Source organism: Amblyomma mixtum, chromosome 2, assembly GCF_055824585.1.
Source record: "Amblyomma mixtum isolate Tamu chromosome 2, ASM5582458v1, whole genome shotgun sequence".
In the NCBI taxonomy this organism is placed as follows: Eukaryota; Metazoa; Arthropoda; class Arachnida; order Ixodida; family Ixodidae; genus Amblyomma; species Amblyomma mixtum.
The window spans coordinates 25,635,449-25,648,521 of NC_143013.1; the positions used below are offsets into that span (position 1 = coordinate 25,635,449).

The 13,073-nt window shown below is 49.7% G+C and overlaps 1 protein-coding gene across 8 annotated transcripts in view; it reads left to right on the forward strand.

Annotated features, from left to right (window-relative positions):
- LOC149358740 (uncharacterized) overlaps positions 1-13,073 on the forward strand; it is a 441,725-nt gene that overhangs the window by 299,996 nt on the left and 128,656 nt on the right. Inside the window, exon 1 of one of the 8 annotated variants that reach the window (XM_089570920.1) lies at positions 2,752-3,031. The exons of the other annotated variants lie outside the window; for them this stretch is intronic. The gene's annotated coding sequence lies outside the window, so the exon portion shown is untranslated. Of the gene's footprint in view, positions 1-2,751; positions 3,032-13,073 lie in introns of those variants that run through there. 8 annotated transcript variants of the gene reach the window in all.

Sequence of the window (13,073 nt, forward strand, 5' to 3'; positions counted from 1 at the left end):
ACACTCTGTAAATGTTCAACGAAGCTGAAATGATTGCTTCTTTGTATACCGGTGTTCGCAGCCTCTCGCATTAATGGTGGTTTAACGAAGTCGTGTTAACCAGAGGGCGGAGCGCGTCAAGTCACGACGCTGTCTGGGCCTGTGTACACATTGGCTCGTTCTTCAAACCAGCTAGGTCGAGGCGTGTTTACCGACGCGCTCAGTTCTTGACTGTGCGTGCGTCCTTAATCCATTCACTGCGCCCGTGGAAAGCCTGAGTCAGTGCGGCTCGTAACGATCTCTTATTTGCGAAGTGTGCCTCGGGTTGCGTAAGCAAGGAACTTTGTGTACGGGCTGTCTAGTTCTGCACTTGACTCTGTACGCCGTAAGAAGGGCCTAACTGTACTTCAGCGGCAAATGCAAGCGGTGTGGCGCTCAAAACTTTCTACTGGGAACTTTTATAAGAACCACTCAGTAGTTTAAAAACACACACGCGAGGCCACCGTGCAGTCTGTCTAAAGACACAATTTCTTCTTACTGCCGCGTAGCGCCTTATGTCGTTACGACTCGATGGTGAAGGTGTAGTATGGTTGTAAGGCGATTTGGAGGTTCATAAAGCGTTCTCAATCGGATTCTTTCGGTTACTAATTCAGTCTCAATTACCTATGCACTCACTCGCTCACTACTTATCAGTGCATTCCCATTATCTCCAAGTGCACCGGCAAATGTTTATATTACCAGCCTGTAAGGCCAGCTTGTGTGCGTTTACGTTATCATAGTAGGACGTCCGGTAGGATTAAACAGCTATTAATATTCTCAACCTTATGATCTCTTATCAGTGTTTTAATAGTCACTCTGTGAGCATAATAGCCCTGCCTAGACGTGTCCTCGCCGTCGCTAACCGTACGGCACGCGTCGATTTTCGTTATAGCCCTCTGATTTCGTGCGTGTGCGCGCGCGTTTTAATTCAGCACTCGTTGCGACTCATGACGGAACAAGCTCGCGGGCACTCGGCGATTAACGCGAAGGTTACTGTACTAATTTAGCTCCCGTAAACGCTCGCTGGTGCGCGCACTTCAGATGGTGGGCGGGCTTTATGAAGTGTATTCGGCCTTCACGCGGTCGCCTCCCATCTAGTTAAGACCTGCATCCGGGGGAATGTTCCTAACGGTGGCAGGATACGTCCGCCAAGCTGCAAGCTTAGCTTGCTCAGAACAGATTGTAGAGGTGCGAGCCGGAATAATTGCGGGGCGCGGACGCGCGAAGCTAACGTTGACCCGCGGGGGCAGTTAGTAAACGCCGCCTGGTGTATACCAAGTATACGTTCTGCGAAGGAGAAGGGTGAAGTAGATTTGTAGTGCCCAACTCACTGACCCTCGTTCGTTCCTCTCCTGGCAGGTAATAAACAGTTTTAATGGCTTATTAAGCGAAGGTTAGTTAGTGTCATTAAAGTAGGCGGGTGAATCAGGGGGCTTTAATTGAGACGGTAACCTTGTATCAGACAACTGGCAGTGCTGCCTTGTGGAAAGCTGGCAGGATTCGTTAACTATGTACTGCGCCCAACCAAAGTGTGTCCGGTGCTGTACCCCCGTCTTTTTCTTTTTTCCTTTAAAACATTGCCTCAGTTTGCAAACTCTATAGCGGCATGGGCAGGCTTCGCTGAAACTTTAATGTTAGTTAGTTAATTAATTTTAAGACATACCGTTCTGCTCTGCCTGTGTAACTCATTTGTCATGCTTTGAAGCTCATCTCCTGAGTGACTTAGCGAGGCAATGTCATCAGCGAATCGCAGATTACTCGGGTATTCTCCATTAACTCTTATCCCCAACTGTTTCGATTTCAGGCCCCGGAATACCTCCTGTAAACAGACGGCGAATAGCATTGGCGAGATCGTAGATCGTGTCTGCGTAGGCAAGAGGAACCGCTGTCGCGTCGCACCGTTAAAGGCGGAGCCTAAGTGCCCCCAACTTTTTTTTTTATCTTGTTCCGGCTGCGTTCGCTTTGTAACATCGGCTCGAAATTCCCTCCCTCTCTTGCATACTATTGGGAGCGCCTCTCCATTCTGCTACTACTGACTGACCGCTAATTATTTGTGACTTCTACTTCAGTGCTTTCCGCGTTTGTGCGTCGCGCTATGTTGACTTCTTTTTCTTTTTTTTTTTCAATTTCTCTCTGCGTCCTGCTCATGGCGTACTCAGAACATTTAACTCGGTTGTAACGCCAGCTGGCCGGCACCCAGAAGCAGCGCCTGCGAGCGCACTTAATTGGCCTGCGCTCGGAAAACTTCGTTGTCTCGTGAAAAACCGGCCGGCGTTTCTCTGATCTTCGCGTGTTCCTGCCTTTCGCGTTCCTTCCGTCTCGGCTGGTCTCTGTACTTTTTTATATCGCCAAAACATGTTCCAGCTCTTTCCTCGTTCTTTGCAAGCTAACGCAGCGCGGCTGGTGCTATATTTTTTTTTTGTCACGTGCTTATACTTACCCTCTACCGCGAAGCGAAAAATCCCAGCCCCTGTGTATAGTCCCTCGCACCTTGTTGATGCGTGCTGCTTTCGCTTCCCTCGTTCAACACGGCTGCTTGTATGCAAACGAAGCGCTGCTCTACGGGATCCAGAAAAAAATAAATACATAAAAAATAACGGCGCCTGCGCCTGGCTGGTTGGCTTCGTTTGCTCTCTCTGCGCTCTTTGTGTTCCCTTTGCCGCCTAACGAGTACCGCGGGGAAACTCGGGTGCTTGGCGCTCCTTTGTTCTCGCTGCTTTAAAGCGGAGCGTGAAACGGACAAACAAGCGTCGCAGCATGGCGACCGCCCGACGAGACTGGCCGCGACGCGACGCCCCGATCGGATCGGGTGTCCCTCGATCCATTGTCTGTGCGCATACTGCTCTCGTTCCAGCGGTAGATCAGGTGATCGCGAGCGCATAGATGACGCACGTTTGGGAGAAGGGCGCGCTTTAGTTGGTCCCGTGACCTGTCTCTCGGCTCGTCGCCGGTGCGTCGGCAGGGCGTCGTAGCGAGACGGACTTCTGGGGAGCGCTGGACCACGTGACATTAGGTGAGCGACGCCTTCTTTGTAGCCGTATTCCGAGACCGTCTTGTATACCGGCGTGCTTGGGATTGGTGCCTGTACAGATGTGGCTGGGGATTTTTTAACACTGTCATTGAGTCATCATTACTGCGAGCAGCCGTTGCAGGCAGTTCTAGGCACTCTAGGCGCTATACTGACGCGTAAGCACTTTACAGGCCCGCGTTCTGTCCATTTCACTTAACTCCTCCTAAGCGTGTGATGACCTGAACTGAACTGAAGCGAGACGCATGATATTTGTCCTGGTTTGGGTGTGCATACCGGTTTATGTAATTTTAAAGTTATCGGTGTTGTTTAGGTCGAACAGGACCGATTAAACTCCTGGTTGAGCTCCGACTCACTTTTCACATATGTTACAGGATACAGGAACCAGGCGTCTAGTTAGGTTCCCGTATTTCTTTAGGCCTTCTTAATCAGTTTAATCTGAGTAGGTTAAACCTCAAGTGATCACCTTCAGATCGCGTCAGGCTGTATATTTCACGCCTCCAGCCCACCTGTTTAGAATTGCCTTTTAGGCGTCAGGTTAGCGGGTCGTTTTTTTTTGTTTTTTTTTGTTACGACATGCTACGACAACTAACTGCGCAAACTCCGGAGAAAGCTTCTCGTGCGACCTTGGCTTTCAAACTCACGTTCCCCGACCGTAGTGCCACTATGCACGCATTGCACGCGTACATACACACACGGTCTCGCCTCCGAGTTTTCGTGCGTTTTATGACCTCTGCGCGTTTTGTTTTCTGGCGAGCACTGCGGCGCGCTCTCTCGGCCGTCCCGTGTCACGGACCTGCCTGGAAGGACCGACCGGGCGTTGTCTCGGAAACAAAAAAAAAACAGATAAAGAAAAGCAGTTGACAACAAAAGACGCGCGTAGCCTCCGCCTGGCAGAACGTGACGGTCCGTGACTTTTCCATTAGCCGCGCTCGCGTCGCTTTCGCACTGCGCATTGCACCTTCACCCCCGTCGTCATCATCGCTGGATGAAAGCAAACTACGCTGTACATCGGTGCGAGGTTTCTTTGAGGGAGAGAGCTAGATAGAGAGAAAGAGAGTAGAGCATTTATTCAGAGACCCCGAAGTCCGGGCCTGCAGGGTTCCTCGCTGCGTGTGACGTCGGCCCTCCCGCCGTGTCCATACCCAAGCACGCCGGGGCGCCGGCGACGTTACTCCCTGCGGATATAGTGCGGCAGTCCTTGCCCCGACAGCGGCTGTTGTCTTTTCGTCCTGGCGTCGCGGTCTCGGGCAACAGGCGGGCATTGTCGCCGTCTCCTGAAACTGGTTTCTGGCAACGCCCCGGCCTTTTATGGTTTTTAACCGTCAGGATTTGTGCCTGATGGGGGCGGCGGCGGTGACATGGAAAAAAAAAAGAAATGAGGGGGGGGGGGACTGAAGCAGTGCCTGAAGGCCGCAGGTGCGATGCCGGGCATCGGTGGCGCTGTGGAGCGCTTTGAATGGGTGGAGTTGTGTGTACGCCCGCGCCTAATAGTCGCAATTTAGGTAGTTAAGAGTGTGTGAAGAAATTTGGTCTGATCAGGTATCCTTGTTGAAGTGGTAACGATTTTGGTGACCGGTAGTTATCTCCTGTTTAATTATTACGATATCAAATTTCCTCTAATGAACACTACCTTAAGAAAAGGTAAAATTCTCTATTCTTTCCTTGGTTCCAACGACTCTTGGCTTATTTGGTACCCGTGGGTATCGTGACATTTAAGTGGGCAAGTTGAAGTGGCTGTCCACTGTGGCCCTCCTTGCGATACGGCGCGCCGCCTGGCGACTATAGGCGGCGGCGGGCGAAGCTCGGCGGGGATCGGTCGCGGGGTCGTCCGTGCACTCGCCCGGGCGTGACGGCCAAGGGCGTCGGGTCATCCCAGCCTCCCGGGCCGAGAAGAACTTGCTGTGCATTTCGGCGTGCTCCGCCCGCCGAAGAATCAAGGAAAACCCAGGCGGAGGTGACGTAACTGGGCGAAGAAGATGTGTAAGAGTCTTGACCTTGTGGTTCCCGCGCGAAAGTTTAATCCGGAAAAGAAGGAAACGACGGAGGAAATCGAACTGAGTCGGCAGCGCGCTGTGCTGCAGATCACGCGGAGCGGGAAGAGCTACTAGGAAATGATGCTTACAAAAAAGAAAAAAATAAGTGCTAATATGCCCACGAAGCACTGTCTGGTACCGTTGCGGAAACGCTGTACAACCGTTTGCCCATAGAAGACTCTGGATTATATCAAGGCTGCCTTTACTTCATCTACTAATTTTCCTCTCCTACATCTTGCTGCACTCTAAGCACGAATACGCCTGGATGACATGGACGACCTATCCTCGTCTTACCTACAGGCCCATTCATGCAATGTATTCGCTATCCTCGGTCTTACCCGCAGTATGCGCTTGAGAGGACATAGGTGGTCTTTATCGCCGTCCAGGTCATCTGTGTGGCGCTGATTCAAAGTCTTGCGACGAAAATCTGACTTACTATAGCGTTCACTGCATTTTTCCTTTAGACGCGAAAGTACGCATCATCCCGGGGTTGTTGACCAAATGTGGGATGAAGGAGCTACAGCGATAGTTACAAAGCACTCCCGACATCGATATGGCCCGCTATCAAGCCCGCAAAACACCCACTTCCTGCATGGCATGACCACTGCAAGCGCATCCCCATTGGTCAAGAATATTAAGGAAACGCAACGCGTGCTCTGTTCTAATTGGTCAGAACGATACCACGTGATCACGGAATTGGGACGGCTTGGAGCGTTGTTGTGACGGCAGAGGCGCAGCTATCGCGACACCGTGGAAATTCGAAAAGAAGAAACAAAAAAAACTTTATGATGGCGCTGTCGCTGGAAAGGTTGGGAAGGGTTGCGTGCACATCGAGTCCCTTTACAAAAGAAAGGTTTGTAAATCTCTCGCGGGGACAGGTACATGCATTCGCGACATCACCCCGTGCTTGCGTGTACTCTCCGTATACTCCAGGTAGCCTATATACGCGATGCAGTAGATAGATATACCTGGCTGCGCTTCTGTGTACGCCCGAGGGACACAGGGTACGCAGGGACGTCGGCCTGTCCATTGTCCCTGCCCGCTGTCCGGGACCACCCAGCGCGGAGGCTGCTTGTGGGCCTTCAAACTCTCCATTCTCTCGGCTCTTCAGGGCGTCAGACCCACAATTTGCAGTTCGTCGTCGAGACGAACGGATTATTTTTGAAATTCTGTTTTGTTTACGTCCAAGTGCGTCGTCTTCCATCGCTTGCTTCAGACCACCCCAGCGGCGTCAACGTCAAGCTGTCGGTAGCCCGTCACAGCCGTCGACTCAAATTGCGACCCGGGAGGGGACGGCGAGCGCGCGCACGCCTCACTTTTTTGGGCTGGGCCTCTCTCCTGTGCAGTTCGCCCTGGCCTACATACCGCGCGGCGTAGAGACACGTAATAACGGGCTTCCGCTGTGAGAGTCCCTTCGTCGCCTACTGCAATGCAGCTTTCTGTAAATGCTCTATGCTCCATACGGTCAGTGTTGCAGACCCTAGCATTTACTATAGGTAGGTCTAAGAATATCTGGTCCCGTCTAGAGATGGAGCCAAGTTCTTGAAAATCCAGGGAACGCTGAGAACCCAAGTGCCTTGGACGTTTACAGTAAAGTTCCGTGAAGTGTGGTTTCCCACAGTGTGACATGACCGTTTGCTTATAAAGCTAAAGAAGAGTCAGTAGGGGTCGCCGCTTTGCTCTCGTAAGGTGTATGGTATACGCTGCAACAACTGAAGCGTGGTTGCTAGGAAGTCCTGTTGCGTAGCGTGTGATTGGTTGACGAATTCCCGCAACGCGTATGTTCGCCTTTGTAGCTTGCTTCGCTGCACAACTCCGTCGTAATGCGTGCAACGGCAAACACACTTTACAGCCATGGAGACGACTTCACTGCTTACCGGTGTGTTTGGCTTGCTCGCCTCAAGATGAAGAACCAACACGCCCGAATGTTCATTGGCAGGAACAGTTCTTTACTCTTGGATTTCGTTTTTTTTTTTTTCATTCCCACTACACACTCAGTACTTCTTAGCTCTTATCAATTGCCCATGGTGCCACTTTGTATCGCATGTATTGAAGAATTTATTGCCTGAAAGGTCGATTCGCTTCTGTAGACGCAGGGATCCCATCGCTGAGTTTCTGTTCAATAAACTATCTATATAGATATTTTATCTATAAGCAAACGTCCAGACTGCTCGTGGTTAAGTTACCGCGTGTGCAAGAGAACAAGTGGCACAAGTCGCTTTACGAAGCCATGTATCGCCTGTTTTTAATTCGAGAGCATTATATGGCGCTGTTGTGTCCGCAAATTTGTCCGCGCGATTACGTCGTTATCTGAAGATAAATGCGTGAAAGTGTGATTGTGATATAGTGTGTGTAATAAAATGTTGCCGTGAAGAAAAATTGCTTGATCAGGTTTAAATAGCTAATTATTAAACGCGAAAAAATACACTAAGACGTCAAAATAGCCATGGCCGTCGATATAGTACATGGACGTCAGAACAGCCACGGACGTCGATATAGTATGTGGACGTATTGCTTTCGCATTGATCCAGTGCGGGTCGCCGCAGTGATCTCAAACGGGTTTTCGGATTTTTACACTCGGTAGGAAATGTTGCAAGCGTGTAAGAATTTAAACACAAGTGGCGGTCCTTTTTTTTTTTGCAGTGTGCGCTTCGGTCTACACGTCTTCTTGGTGTTAGAAGAGCAATGGTGTTTCCCTGGCCGCTGTCTCGCATTACACAAGTCGGAAGTGAAAGTGGCTCTCTGGATCGCGCAGCATGTTAATACTGAATGGCTCTCTTGTACCTTTCACTGAATGCTGGCGCTAGTGATATCCGGCGAAATTTTTCATCCTGTGGCACCATTACACACGTACTTTGCTCAAAGGCATTCATTATTCATGGCGGGCTCGGCCGTGGCGCCAGCGCGACATGTTTGCTCATTGGTCTTCTCCGCTTCGGCCTTGTTTGTGCGGAAATAAAGACAGATTGTTTTTCCCTTGATAGCAGACGTAAACAACGGCGTGTATATACTGCACCCCTGCAAAGGCGCGCGGCGCTGTGTGAGCTTATAGTGGGTGTTGACAACTTTAGACGGAGGCCATGGAGCATGTTCGCTTCCTCAGGAGGGTTTTCGAACGCCCGATACCCGTGTAGACGTTGATAGTTACGTTACCAACAGTGTCTTGGTTTGCTGTGACACCACCAGTTTTTTCAACTCGGTTACTAATAGCTGGTACGTACCAGTCCCACAATTCATAGAAATCGAGACTTCGAGCCTTAAGAACCGCATTACTCTCCTCTTTGTACCTTCACGCAAGTACAGTCGACTGTTGATAGACTGACCTCGAAAGAGACTGAATATTGATTGATTGGGGGTAGGCAAATGCATAGCTGAAACTAAGGGGCGCCTATTTAATGCGTTTTATGTTGACAGCGTCAAAGCATGCATTCGAATAAACCGCAAGTTCGAATCAAGCGATTTCACCCCATGTGCGCCATGTAGGCACCGACTTATTGCGTTGTCGCCTCTTTAGCGTAGTAGTAAAACCACCGATCGAAACGACACTCGTATAATTGTTATCACATCTCTCTCTCTCTGCCTTCCTCCCCTGCATTGATCGACTGTCGCGCGGATCAGCGCTGCAGTAAGACTGACCCATTACAAATAACACTGGAGGACCAATATGATGTGTAGCTGTCTTGATTCCCAAACCCCGTATGGCGACTGCCTATATATATACTACGTAGATACGGATGCTTCGCGTCTTACGGCTCGCCTGCATCCCAAAGACTTCTTCTCAGTGGGTGTGGCCTTTGAATTGCACCTTCCTCCGAAATCGTCCACATGTGAAGAGTCACCCTCGCGAAAGTCGCCTTCTTTCTTTTTTTCGTCAGCTTTTTTTTATATTTTTATTTACCTCGCTCCTCTTCCGTGAGCAAGATGAAGAGCTTCGTTCTTTTTTTGCATTTTTTTATTGCTTTTCGTCGCGCTTGGCCGCATCCCGTCTGCTCGTAGCCGTCTTTTTTTTTTGCTGCTTTTTTTCGCGCTCTCTTTTCGTGTGTGTGTATTTGTTTCAATCCTTCCGGCGTTTCGCTCCCAGAGTCTGGCGGCTCTTCTGCGAAATTGAAACCCCCTGACCCGCCTCGGAATGGAATGCTGCAAACTCGCCCCCCCCCCCCCCCCTTCCTTTTTCTCTGCGCTCGAGTGTCTTTCTTTGTTTTTATTTTTCACTTCCCGAGCTCCGTGGCGCGTAACCGCGAGCTACCGCAGTGCAGTGTAGTGCCATCGATTTGAGCGGGTGGATTTGACGCGCAGACGGGCTACCACGTCGTATACCAACTCATATGCGTTCGCGAGAAACATGTGAACTGACTGCCGACTGACTGCCGCCGCAGTTTACTTTGTCATTCAATACGTGAACTCGCTCTCGGAGAGAACCGCTGGGGATTTTGTATGCATTGATCGGTGCGTTCCATTGTTTCACCGCTCGACCAGTCTCTCTTCAGAAGGGCCGACCGGGTTTAAGCCTGTAGCGGAGCGATGTGTGAGCGACACAGAAGCCTTTCGTGAAACTAGTGCGGTTTTCTCATGTTTTTTTTTTTTTTTCACTTTTTCTCTGTTCGCGTTGTTTTTCGCCCAACTTTCTTTTATACTAGCGCACAACTATGGCAAATTGCTCTTTCTTCTAAAATGACTCTCCGGTTCCTTGTGCAACAGTGAAATCGTTGATATGGCTGCAAAGCGCGTCCTGAAAGAACACAAACGCGTTTGCAGTTGATCGCGTGAAGAACAGCTATATACTTCGCGTAAACTTGGCGCATGATAGCCTTAGCTGCTTATGCGCCAATAAACCCAACACAACACAACAACTTCGCGTAAACCGTGTGATCATGCGTTTCGCGAAAGTCGTGGATGGAAAGGCAAAAAAGAGTCGCGTATAATGAAATCCGTGCGTTTCCCTCTCAAGGCAGCTTGTCGTTAATTCAGTTAACGGCTCTCATCTGTAGATGCAACGCAAAAATCGAACTGTTTCTTTACGCAATATTTCGTTGCTGTTCTGGAGAGAGTAAAAAGAATAAAGATAGTCAGCGCAGCGTACAAACGGCTAGGCTGGTATCAAACTTACAGCCCGGGTATTAAGATGAACTTGTAGCAGGGGTTGTGCAGTATATCACGTTTGCGTTTGTTTGTTTGTTTGTTTCACGGTACCGCTGTCATTTTTCTTCTTAAACAAGCCCCCATTACCCGCTGCTTCTCTCCACTGCGGCCACATCTGCATAGACTCTGATAGTTCGCGCTTTGTCGCACTCTTCTCACACCATCACTTTTGTCTTGTTATCTACCTTTTATTTCATATTTTTCTTAGTTTGTGAACAGCCCGTATTGGTGTGCAGGACGGGTTCCTAACTAGATTTATCCCTCTCAGCTTGTTAACCTGCGTGTCATTTTTCTTTCTGATGGTAACGCGCGAACCGGAGCACCGTTTTATGCGGTCCGCGACTTCGCGTCGCCTTAGTTTTGGAGGCAAAGTATAATGCATTCTGCACGTCATCCCTCCCTGCTCGTTCGAACCGTCCATCCCCGAAATATATTTTACCCACCGCACATCCTGTCTTGCTTGGAAAGCGCTTTTTTTCCCCGTCGCGTCGAAAAATCGCTGAGTTTCTGTCGCTCCGGTAAGGAGGATTTGCATACCCGAGGAGACCCCGCGTCCCTGTGCGATAAATTTCTTACGAGCTTAGCGAGCGAAACTCCGCGCGTATATTATCTCCTCGGCAGCGGGGTGGAGTGGTAGCTGGTGTAGCTTATTCCAGATCTTTCTGGGCTCGCGGGAAGCTGCCTTCGAGAGTTATCTTTCATCGAATCCCCTGTGGTCTTTCTTTCTTATCTATTCAACGCTGCGCCGTGCCGGGCTGCTGGCTTCGAAGAAGAAATGCAAAATACGTGCTGTCGGTTCATCTGGCTTGTCGTCGAAGATGTGCTTTATCTTGCATTTTTCAGCATCTGCCCCCCCCCCCCCCCCCCCCCCCCCCCCCCTCCGTGCTCCACTTCGTGCCTGCAGCTATACGCACTGCATTAATTCAATTTGTGCGTGGAAAATTCGCAAATCTTTCTCATGTCTTTCTGAGATCGTGGTATCTGAAGAAAATCCTTGCCGAGTTCAGAGCACTTCTAGCATGGTCTGCATGAAAAGACAATGATTGTTCTATTTTCATTTGCTTTATTTTTAATTTTTTTCTAAACTATAACATCTGCGCTCGCAACCGTAGCAAGGCAGCACCCTGCATTTAAAAGTCCTGTTATCATGTTTCGGATGGAGGCCAGTTTTGGCATAAGTCTTGGCCCTGTTCCGTGGCGTTCTGTCTTGCTCTTGTCCGTTTCTTTTTCCTGTTTTTCGCGTGGTTGCGTTCTAGCCTGACGCGAATTACGCAACGAAAAGGAAGCTCGGAGCAACTATAGTGCGTTCGTTGTTTTCTTCTTCTTGTTTTTGCTTTCTGTCACGTGCTGCTCTATATCTGGCCTCTATTGTAATGTTGTGGCTTCCTGCGCTTCTTTCCGCGGACGCTGCGAGCCACGCCGTGACGCAGTGGCAAGCACCGGCGTATACTGTTGCGCTGTTGTCGTTTCAAGGCTTGATTTGGGGTTTATAGGGGTTTAACGTCCCAAACACGACTCAGGTAATGAAGGACGCTGTAGTGGAGGGCTCCTAAATTTTGAACGCCGGGGTTCTTTAACGTGCACTGATATTGCACAGTACACGGGCCTCTAGAATTCCGCCTCCGAAATTCGACCGCCGCGGCCGTAGTCGAACCCGCGTACTTCGGGTCAGCAGCCGAGCGCCAAAACCACTGAGCCACCGCGGCGGCCTGTCGTTTCAAGGCATCACAAGCGCGCATAATACGACAACGCCCAATCTCTGCCCTGGGGAAAAAAACGAATGGAGTTGCAAGTGTTGTACGCTCTTTGCCGAAAATGTAGAGTCCAAAGGGTTTGCTATCAGTTGTGTAGTATGTTTCCTGCAGCACCGTGCAAGTCGTCATTTTCGAAGGGGTTAGGAAAATCTCACCATCAAGATATTTGGAACGCTGGTGATGCATAACGAGCCACACAGCATGACCCAGAAGCAAATCCCTTGGTCCTTGTGCTTTTTCTACAAAGTCTGTATTTGCCCACAGGAATATTTAAGTAATTAATGATCCCGACGACGTGCCCACCAGTTACGTATGGCAGCAGTGCTGAACATGAACTGACGCTTTTTGTCGAAAAGAATGTTTCTTAGGTTTGTGTACATTTCATGCAGGGTCTTCAATCAGTTTGAGTGTTTCGGCTGTTCCGCTTCGTCGTGTTCTTTGCTTACAATTTTTTTTTTTTTGTAACGAACGGAGTGAATGCGGGAGCAGCTATGTAGCATCAAGAGATGGCTGCACAGCCGAGGTTTTCATATTTTGGTGCTTCTATTGTTTTACGCGTCCCACGGACAGGGAGCTGGCAGCGGAGAAAGAACATCATTTCTAAGCGCTCCCTTTACTGCAGCCATGCGCCCGTGTTTGTTTCCTTGAAAGCAAAGTAGCTATAACTGTAACATGCTTCTGCACGTGGCGTTGTTTAAACGTGGCACTGTTTTTGTCAGGTTTCGCTCGGCCTGGTGAGTTAACGGCTTCACGCTCGGTGAAAGCTCTCGTTAATGCCCATAACTAGCCGGAAACGGGGTTAACAACATTAGTTTAATACAACCCTGCGTGGTCGTTAAACACTGTTTTCGTGACAAGGTTCAGGGGGACGTTCGTTTAGTCGCCGCCAGCTTGTCGACAGAGTTTCCGTTCCGCTCGTTGATCATTATTGTCAGTATTCGCTACCGGCACCGCTGCGTGATACACTGATTGTAAACCATTCGCATAATGTACACTGCCGCTTCTCCGCTGGTTAAAAAAAAAAAAAAGAAAGCACGCCCCAAAGGTCCACATCTGCGAGCATGCCTGTTTAACGCTCCAGTTAGCTGAGACCTTCGA